This window comes from Triticum dicoccoides, chromosome 7B (assembly GCF_002162155.2).
Source record: "Triticum dicoccoides isolate Atlit2015 ecotype Zavitan chromosome 7B, WEW_v2.0, whole genome shotgun sequence".
In the NCBI taxonomy this organism is placed as follows: domain Eukaryota; kingdom Viridiplantae; phylum Streptophyta; class Magnoliopsida; order Poales; family Poaceae; genus Triticum; species Triticum dicoccoides.
The window spans coordinates 597,902,394-597,913,354 of NC_041393.1; positions in this window are offsets into that span (position 1 = coordinate 597,902,394).

Below are 10,961 nucleotides of genomic sequence, written 5' to 3' on the forward strand. Positions count from 1 at the left end.
CCAAGCCTCCTCGGGCTCCTCCCTGCCACTCCACTCACCCCACTTCCCCTCACTCCCTCCCGCGGCGGATCCCCTCCGTCCCGACGCCGCACCTCCGCGGCCACGGAGCCCCTCTGACCTCATCGGCATGTCCCCGACCTCCGCCGTCCTCCCCTACTTCCTCTACGCCGACGTATTGGACCGAGGGCAGCTACAAAGACGACCCCGAGCTCTTCGTCCACCGTTGCCTCGTCGGTCGCTGTTGCCAACTCTGGCCGCCTCTGCTGCTCCTAAACCGTTCGGCGGCCGCCTCGCGCCGCTAGGTGAGCTCCCCATCCCCGCGCTCGTCTCCCCCTCTCCTCTCTGTTCCATCGTTGGACGCCTTCCGCCGCGCCTCGCTCGTGTCACTGTTCCCCGCCCCGTGTCCGCCTGCTGTAGCCGATGCACGCGTTGCCTCTGGCTTCGCGTGCACCAGCCGCGCGTGCCACTGGCCTCGCGCTTGCTCACTGCGACCGCCCGTCCCCGCTCGCCCCCTCCTCTGTCTGCAGCCCACTCTCCCCGGCCGCGTCGGCTCCACCCTGCTGCGTCGCCTCTGCCGCATCCTGACCCCGCTCTATGCACTGCACTCGCTGCGCCAGCGCCTCACTCGTGCATGGCCTAGCCACCGCGCCCCGTCTCTGCTCGCGCCCGCCGTGGCCGCGTCCCTGGACTGCACCCTGTAGCCGCCTTGCACCTGCTTCGCGCGTCCTGGCCACGACCGCCTGCGCCCGGCGCGCCCGTGCGTGGCCTCGCCATCGCCTGCTACTGCTCGCTCGCAGCTGCCCGCGCACAGCTGCTTCTGCAAGCGTTGTTGCCCCGCTGATGCACCTGCTGCTGCTTGCCTATGTTTAGCCACCGCTACTACCCCTTGTGTGCTACTATTGATTATTGTAGCTATGGCTAGCTTTACAAATATCACACTGACTAAGCCCCTAAACAGCCCCTAATCAGCGGTTAAACAGTTGTTAATATGTCTAAAAAATATGGGATGGTAGTACACTTGACAAGGCTCAAATGTGTTCATTGGACCGAATCCATTTGATGCATGGTTTAAATCATATGAAAATCACAAATTGCTCTCTTCTGCTAACAGAGAACAGATTTAACCTCTCCCTGTGTTGTGTGTTGTGTGTGCCGTGCGTGTGGCCAGCTGGGTTCTGCCCAGTAGTGGCCGACCCTTGTTAGTACTAGGTTTAGCTAGTAGTATTAATTAGTGCTAAGTTAGTCTAGTAGTAGATGACATGTAGGCCCCCATTAAATAAGTTAGGTTTATTTAATTCTTGTAGGACCTTGAAGTATGTCTAGAGGGGGGTGATTAGACTACTTAACCAATTAAAAACTTAGCCTTTTCCCAGTTTTAGAGTTTGGCAGACTTTAGCTATCTTGGGACAAGTCAAGCAATCATCACGCAATTCAAGCAAGCATGCAAAGAGTATATAGGCAGCAAAAATTAAAGCATGCAACTTGCAAGAAAGTAAAGGGGAAGGGTTTGGAGGATTCAAACACAATTGGAGACACGAATGTTTTTGGCGTGGTTCCGATAGGTGGTGCTATCATACATCCACGTTGATGGAGACTTCAACCCACGAAGGGTAACGGTTGCGCGAGTCCATGGAGGGCTCCACCCACGAAGGGTCCACGAAGAAGCAACCTTGTCTATCCCACCATGGCCGTCGCCCACGAAGGACTTGCCTCACTAGCGGTAGATCTTCACGAAGTAGGCGATCTCCTTGACCTTACAAACTCCTTGGTTCAACTCCACAATCTTGTCGGAGGCTCCCAAGTGACACCTAGCCAATCTAGGAGACACCACTCTCCAAGAAGTAACAAATGGTGCGTTGATGATGAACTCCTTGCTCTTGTGCTTCAAATGATAGTCTCCCCAACACTCAACTCTCTCTCATAGGTTTTCGATCTGGTGGAAAGAAGATTTGAGTGGAAAGCAACTTGGGGAAGGCTAGAGATCAAGATTCATATGGTAGGAATGGAATATCTTGGCCTCAACACATGAGTAGGTGGTTCTCTCTCAGCAATGGTAAGTTGGACGTGTAGGTTCAGTCCGATGGCTCTCTCCACGAATGAAGAGGAGGTGGAGGGGTATATATAGCCTCCACACAAAATCTAACTGTTACACACAATTTACCAAACTCAGTGGGACCGATTCAACAGACTCGGTCGGACCGATTTAGTAAACCTAGTGACCGTTAGGATTTTCGGTGGGACCGACATGCAACTCGGTAGGACCGATATGGTTAGGGTTAGGGCATAACGTAATCTTGGTAAGACCGATCACTCAAACTCGGTGAGACCGATTTTGGTAATACGCTTTCCAGAGAGTTGGTCAGGTAAACTCGGTGGGACCGATTTGCTCTTTTCGGTGAGACCGAAATGTTACAAAAGGGAAACAGAGAGTTTACATTGCAATCTCGGTGGGACCGATCGCTCACTTCGGTTAGACCAAAACATTACAAAGGGAAACAAAGAGATTACAATCCCATCTCGGTGAGACCGAGATCTCTATCGGTAGGACCGATTTGCCTAGGGTTTGTGGCAGTGGCTATGACATTTGAACTCGGTGGCACCGGATAGGAAGAATCGGTGTGACCGATTTTGGCTTTAGGTTTAGGTCATTTGTGGATGTGAGAAAGTAGTTGAGGGTTTTTGGAGCATATCACCAAGCACATGAAGCAAGAGGCTCATTAAGCAACACCTCATCCCTCCTTGATAGTATTGGCTTTTCCTATAGACTCAATGTGATCTTGGATCATAAAGTGTAAAATGAAGAGTCTTGAGCTTTTGAGCTTGAGCCAATCCTTTGTCATTAGTATTTTGAGGGATCCACTTTCATCATCCATGCCATGCCATTCATTGAGCTTTCCTAAAATAATAGTCTTGGAATAGCATTAGCCCAATGAACTATATGTTGTTATGAATTACCAAAACCACCTAGGGATAGTTGCACTTTCAATCTCCCCCTTTTTGGTAATTGATGACAACATATAGATCAAAGCTTCGACAAATGATAATAAGATTGAAAAACATCGTCGCTTTGAGAAGTATGTGATAAGCAAGAGCTCCCCCTAAATTTGTGCATAGTTTAAAATTTGCTTTGGACTACAAATGCACAAGGAATTAGGCTCATGGTTACTCTTCCATGTCACATACATCTTGGTGGAGCGCTCAAAATGATAAAGATTGAATACGTGCACTGATCAAAGTGAATGATCACATATGGATAGGTAAGATAATATCATCAAACATGCATAAGTGTAGCTTATGATCAAACACATGATCATCAATGTCTCACAAAAACAGCATAGTATCTCAAGCAATCAAAAGCAAACAAAGTTTAACCACCAAAGCAAGAGAGAACAAAAGCAACACTCTCTCTCTCTCGAAGCCTATGATCTATACATTTTTCTCCCCCTTTGGCAACAAGTTACCAAAAAGTTCATAGAAGATGCATAGTGCTAGATCGACTCTCAGGCTTGATATTTTGGTGGTGGTGTCCGGAGAACTCCAAGAACAAAGGCTTCAGTTGAAGTAGAGGGAGCTGGAGGAGTTGGTGCTGGAGCTGGTTTCACTGGAGCTGTAGGAGCTGTAGCTGGTGCAGATGATGTGGCTCTGGTGTCTGGCACAGGCACTGCAGCTGACCTCTGAGCTCTAGGCACTCTGGCAAATACATTAGTGGTAGTCTTGCCCTTCCTCTCCTGCATGTCATCCTGTAGGTGCTCCACAACTGACTGAATCTCAGTTACTCTGACATCTAGATCATAGAATTTTTGTTCCATGATTCTTTCCAAGCTCTTCTGATTTTGAGTGAGGGTGGTCAATCCCTTCTCAATCCTCAGTGTTGATGCTATCAAGTAACCAAGCTGCTCCTGCTTGTTCTTCAAAAAGTACTTAGATGCCTCCTCTGGAGTTGGCATCTTGGCAGCCTTCTCTTTCCTTGCCTTCTCCTTCTTCTCTTGAGCTTGTACTGATGATGGTTCATTCTCATTCATGACAACCTGATTGTCCTCAAAGTCTGGATAGAGAGGAAAATGTTCCTTATCCAATAGATATTTTCCTGTGCCCATCTTTGAGTTAATCAACTCCTGAATCTGAGGGGCCTATCCACAACTTCTCTTTTGATCTGCTGCAGTCCTCTTAATGGTCTCAACCATAAGGCTCATGACCTTGAATTTCTGTGGCACATCAAACAAATGCAACATGTTGATTGCATGCCCTCTTACCATGTTGTGGTCACCAGACTTAGGCAACAGAGTGTGCCTTAGGATCCAGTTGATTGTTGGCAGCCCTGACAGAAGAAAGTGGACTGACCCAAACTTATTTGTCTGAATGGCTTTGTCTGGGATCTCCTTGTACATGTGTGCCATGGAATTGTGGTCCATCTTCTTCTTGGCATAGACATCCAAGTCATCTTCACTCTCCTTTAGGGCATTGATCAGTTTTGCCCATTCCTCAACAGTGGATTGGTACCTTGTACCTTCAGACATCCAAACTATCCTCCCATCTGGATAGAAGTGTGCTGTGGAGTAGAATTGCATAATGAGTTCATCATTTCAGTTGGTGAGCTTTTGCCCAACAAAATCTGCAACTCCACAAGCGACAAAACTGTCTTGCACTCCAGGATAGTGTTCTTCATTTTCTTTCATGTAGGTCCAGTCGACCCACCTCATATCACACACTATGGGCTTCTTGTCCAACAAGATTATCTCATAGAAGTCCTGTTGTTCCTTGGTATGGAACCTGTAATCAACAACAGTCCTTCTCCTTGTGGCATATGGATCTGTCATCCTCCATAGCCTCAACCCTGAGTCTCTTCTGATGTTCATGTCCTCAGCCACAGGATGGGCATCATTATGGTCTGGTATCTTGGTCTTGAGCTTCCTCAGGACTTGTCCTTCTTCATCTTCCTCATCAGCAACTTCAGGCACTGGGGCCTTGTTCTTCTCAGCAGCTGGAATACTCCTGGTATTCCTCTTTGGTGCAAGCTTGGCCTTGGGGCAGCTTTGGGTGCTTCCTTGGGCTTTGATGTTGCAGCCCCTGACTTAACTGCATCACCCATAAGCTTTTGTGCCTTGGGTGCTGGTGCAGCAACCTCTTATTCCTCTTCAGAGTCTCTCCTCATTGAGGGATTTCCAAGAACCTGGGCAGTAGTGGTTCTGGCTCTCTTCTTCTTCTTATCCTGAGCAGCAGCTTCATCTTCTGATTCTATGGTAAACTTCATGATTTCTCCAGTGGGAACTTTCTTGGGTTTGGAAGTTGTGACTCTCTTTGCAGGTGCCTCTTGGGTTCAGACTTTTCAGGCACTTGAGTAGATCCTCTGACCTTCAGCATAGGTGTCCTCTTGGCAGGAACCTTCCTATTGAGTCCAGGTTTGGTGTTCTGTGCTGAGGCATACTCCTTTTTGAGTACTACCTTCTTGGAGGTAGCCTCATCCTCTTCTGCTCTATAATCCTCATCCTCAGAATCTGAGGTTCTCTTCTTCCTTGTCCTGGTGGCAGCTTTAGGCAGGTTGCTTGGGGTGCTCCTGCTGCCTTCATCTGAAGTGCTAGAGGGACTAGTGCCCTCACTCATGTGATTGTGCTCTTCTGACCTGTTCTGACTATCACTTTGGTCTGACATGCTGCAAATCACTGACTGCTGACCCTGTGAAGAGTTATAGATGAGATAGAGTGCATGCGCATCACAAAATGCAGAGATTTTTGCAAAAGAATGATTCAAAAAATCAGTTTTAGTTTTCCATAGAAAGCATTTCGGATCAACCAATTTTCAAACTCGGTGATACCGAAGTAGTTTTGGAACCTAAACTGATGAACTCGGTTGGACCGAGTCACAGTTTGGCAGCACCGAGACTGCTAGGGTTTCACAAAGTCCTAAAATCGGTCTCACCGATTAGCAATTCTCAGTCAGACCGAGAGTTGCTAGTGCAATGGCGTTAGCCAAATCGGTGGGACCAAGTTTTTCAATTCGGTGGGTCCGAGATGGTTTCGGCGGAAACCTAACCCTAAATTTTCAAATCTCATCTAATCTAAGGATTGCATTAACTGGATAGGAGTGTTTCAATCGTGGCAAGAATCATTAAGAACACAATGTGCTAGGAATCGGACGAGGATGGCACTGTGATCGAGTCCATACCCTAGCTTGGCGATGAACTCGCTACGGCGGCAACGGCAGGAGTGAAATCCGTTGACGGCGGCGGAGACCAGCGACAGGAGGCGGCTGGCGATGAGACGATCCGAAGACCCTGATGGCAGAGCGAGCTATTGCGCGGGCGAAGAGGTTCGGAGAAATTTCCAAATTTTTGCCCGTGACTATATATAGCCCGACCCTATCGGTGTGACCGAGTGGAACAACTCGGTGGCACCGAGATGCATAACTGTGTATAGTTACAGCAACTCGGTTGGACCGAAAAGTTCAAATTGGTTGCACCGAGATTGAAAACCTAGATCGACTTAGTGATCTCAGTGGGACCGAAATGGAGGAATCGGTCGGACCGAGAATCACAAAGAAGTTTTGGAAGTTTAAGTCTATGAGGAATCGGGGCCTCTGGGTGCTCCTCACACAGAGTGGTTCGAATCTGACTTGATCAAATTTTGTGATGTAGCATGAATAGAGTTTGAGACGAGAAAAGCATAGATAGCTAGAGAAGGTTCTTAGGCATTCTTGTCCATCCACTTGGCAAAAAGAAAAAGGAAGCCAATCACTCAAAACAACAAGTGGATGTCCTTGAATGAGTAAAATATGCACCAACATGCTCACACAATAAGATGACAAATGAAATATGTGGCAAAACATGCACACCCAATTCTAGCATCTATCAAACAATTGGCGATGACTAGGTCATCTATATATGAGTATATTGACTTAGGAGTCAAATGAAAACATTTGATCATAGGTCATACTCATCGTTTAAGCTCAAGTGGGGTTACCACTTTTACATAATGCATTGATGTGTTCACACCATTAGAGTTGCTTTGACTCAATTCTTAGAGTTAAGCTCCCCCTAGATGTGAGATCCCCTTTTAGAGGGATGAACTAACCTTGGGTTTTGTCGATGATGACTTCATGTAGGTGTTGAAGATGTGGATGCTCAATGTTGATGTAGATCATTTGGAGCAATCTTTTGGAGTGAGTTGCACTTTCAACTTACCTACATGGGTTAGTCCCACAAGGAACAAACGAGAATATCCATAGACATAGAGTGATGCATACACAAGATAATGTCCATGAAATCATTAGGTTACCTTGTCCCTTGCCTTACCAACATGAGGGTTTGTGACTCCTTGAACTAGTGCAAGATGTGGAAGTTGATTGCACTTGTTCTTGCCATAATGACATGAGTGAAGAATGTTGGCGGAGTCACCCTCAAGAACTCTCTAGTTCTTCTTCTTTGGGATCCACATCATCTTGATGGGAATCCTTGGAGTTGTAGTTGTACTTGATGAAGTAGAACTTGACATAGTCTTGGGAATCCACTTGCCCGAGACCTTAGGTGCTTCTTCAAATGCATCAATCTCTTCTTGAAGCTTGTCCTTGCCTTTGTTCTTGTGGTCTTGTGGTGGAAGATCATCTTGTGCTTGTGTTCCTTTGAAGGAAGTAGGATCATACTTCTCTTGTTGAGGAACGAACTTCGTCTTGGGGTATTGATCTTCTTCCCACTCAACTCCATTGGCATTGAACTTTCGTTCAAAACCAACACCTTGATTCTTCCGGTGCCTTCCTTGCTTGCGTACAATTTCCTCGAATTGCTTACTCCCGGCAAGGCTCTTGTAAACACCTTTCTCTATAATTCCCTTCAATAAGCTATTTTCTTGCTCAACTGTAACTTGGCTAAGAGAATCATTAGTGGAATCAAGAGAACTACTAGAAGCAACAATATTGGATTTGACATTATTATTGTTACCACTAGAGGAAGTATCTTTCTTGTACTTGTTACTAGACTTGACTTGAGGCATGTAAGTAGATAATAGTAAACGCCTGGCAATGTAAGAAGAACTTTTCTTATGGAGATCATCATTGATTGCTTTCAAGAACTCATGCTCTTGCTCAAGATTGAGCTTTTCAAAGCGTAACTTCTCATGATCCCTTAAAAGTTCTCGATGATCTTCGAAGATAGTTTCATGAGCCAACTTAAGAGTGTTTAGTTCTTTAGTTAGAAGCTCAATCTTCTCCTTATCATTGTCATTCCTTTTATCTTGATTATCCTGATTAATTGACGTTTCATCATAGTATTCATCACTAGAGTTGTCAACAAGTAAATCATCATCCACAAGTAAGTCATCTTCATCACTATTGAAATCAACATACTCAGGATGTGTTACCTTTGGACCTTTGGCCATAAAGCATCTTCCAATTCCTTCATTTGGTGAATCAAATATGTCGTAGGAGTTGGTTGACACAAGTGCTAGACCGGAAACACCTTCATCTTGAGTATATTCGGAGTCAGAGTGATAACTTCTCTCGGAGTGATTGTCGGAGTCAGAGCCGGAGCCGGATACCCATTCACCAACATGAGCTTGATGTCTTCGTTTTTTGTAGCTCCTTGATGATTTGTCCTTCCTTTCTGAATCCTTGCTTCTCCGTGAGGGTCTTCGTTCATAATGATCATCTCTACTCCTCCTCTCTCTCGGTGGTGAGTCTTCCCTTTTGCTTCTTCTTTTTGGAGAATCTTCTCTTCTTTTGTAGGGTGTCGTACACTCATTGTAATAGTGTCCGGGTCTCCCACAATTGTAGCGCTCTCGACTAGAAGATCTTTTGTCATTGTAAGACCTTGACTTGGAGATTCTTTCTTTGCTTCTACTCTTGTAGAATTTGTTGAAGTTCTTCACCATTAAGCTCAATTCTTCATTGAAGTTTTGTTTCTCACTTGATGATGTGGGAGCTTCACTTGAGGCTTTGTAAGCACCACTTGACTTGTTGTGAAGTTCCTCCTTATCCTTAAGTGACATCTCATGAGCAACAATTCTTCCAATGACTTTCGTTGGCTTGAGATCTTTGTAGTTTGGCATCATTTGGATCAATGTGCACACGGTATCATACTTTACATCCAATGCTCTTAGGATCTTCTTGATGATGAATCTGTCGGTCATCTCTTCACTCCCTAAGCCGGCAATCTCATTTGTGATAAGTGCAAGCCTATAGTACATTTCAGCGACACCTTCACAATCCTTCATTTTGAACTTGTCAAGCTGACTTTAGAGCACATCCAACTTGGATTCCTTGACGGAGTCGGTACCTTCATGCATATCAATCAAAGTATCCCAAATTTCCTTTGCATTCTCAAGTAGGCTGATTTTGTTGAATTCTTCGGGGCACAATCCGTTGAAGATGATATCACAAGCTTGAGCGTTGTATTGCAGCATCTTCAATTCTTCCGCATTAGCTTCACGGTTCGGCTCTCTCCCATCAAAGAATTCACCTTGCAAGCCAATACAAATAATTGCCCAAACGGCGGGGTTATGTACGAGAATATGCATTTTCATCTTATGCTTCCAACTAGCAAAATTAGTACCATCAAAGTAAGGACCTCTACGGTGATAATTTCCCTCACTAGACGCCATACTCTCCTAGGTTGTGAAACCGAGGCTATGACCACCAAAAGCTATGGAAATCAAAGCAAATGGAGACCAAAGCTCTAATACCACTTGTAGGACCTTGAAGTATGTCTAGAGCGGGGGGTGATTAGACTACTTGACCAATTAAAAACTTAGCCTTTTCCCAGTTTTAGAGCTTGGCAGATTTTAGCTATCTTGGGACAAGTCAACCAATCATCACGCAATTCAAGCAAGCATGCAAAGAATATATAGGCAGCAGAAATTAAAGCATGCAAATTGCAAGAAAGTAAAGGGGAAGGGTTTGGAGGATTCAAACGCAATTGGAGACACGGATGTTTTTGGCGTGGTTCCGATAGGTGGTGCTATCGTACATCCACGTTGATGGAGACTTCAACCCACGAAGGGTAATGGTTGCGCGAGTCCACGGAGGGCTCCACCCATGAAGGGTCCACGAAGAAGTAACCTTGTCTATCCCACCATGGCCATCGCCCACGAAGGACTTGCCTCACTAGCAGTAGATCTTCACGAAGTAGGCGATCTCCTTGCCCTTACAAACTCCTTGGTTCAACTCCACAATCTTGTCGGAGGCTCCCAAGTGACACCTAGCCAATCTAGGAGACACCACTCTCCAAGAAGTAACAAATGGTGCGTTGATGATGAACTCCTTGCTCTTGTGCTTCAAATGATAGTCTCCCCAACACTCAACTCTCTCTCATAGGTTTTGGATCTGGTGGAAAGAAGATTTGAGTGGAAAGCAACTTGGGGAAGGCTAGAGATCAAGATTCATATGGTAGGAATGGAATATCTTGGCCTCAACACATGAGTAGGTGGTTCTCTATCAGAAATGGTAAGTTGGAAGTGTAGGTTCAGTCTGATGGCTCTCTCCACAAATGAAGAGGAGGTGGAGGGGTATATATAGCCTCCACACAAAATCTAACCGTTACACACAATTTACCAAACTCGGTGGGACCGATTCAACAGACTCGGTCGGACCGATTTAGTAAACCTAGTGACCATTAGGATTTTCGGTGGGACCGACATGCAACTCGGTAGGACCGATATGGTTAGGGTTAGGGCATAACATAATCTCGGTAATACCGATCACTCAAACTCGGTGAGACCGATTTTGGTAATAAGCTTTCAAGAGAGTTGGTCAAGTAAACGCGGTGGGATCGACTTGCTCTTTTCGGTGAGACCGAAATGTTACAAAAGGGAAACAGAGAGTTTACATTGCAATCTCGGTGGGACCGATCGCTCACTTCGGTTAGACCGAAACATTACAAAGGGAAACAGAGAGATTACAATCCCATCTCGGTGAGACCAAGATCCCTATCGGTAGGACCGATTTGCCTAGGGTTTGTGGCAGTGGCTATGACATTT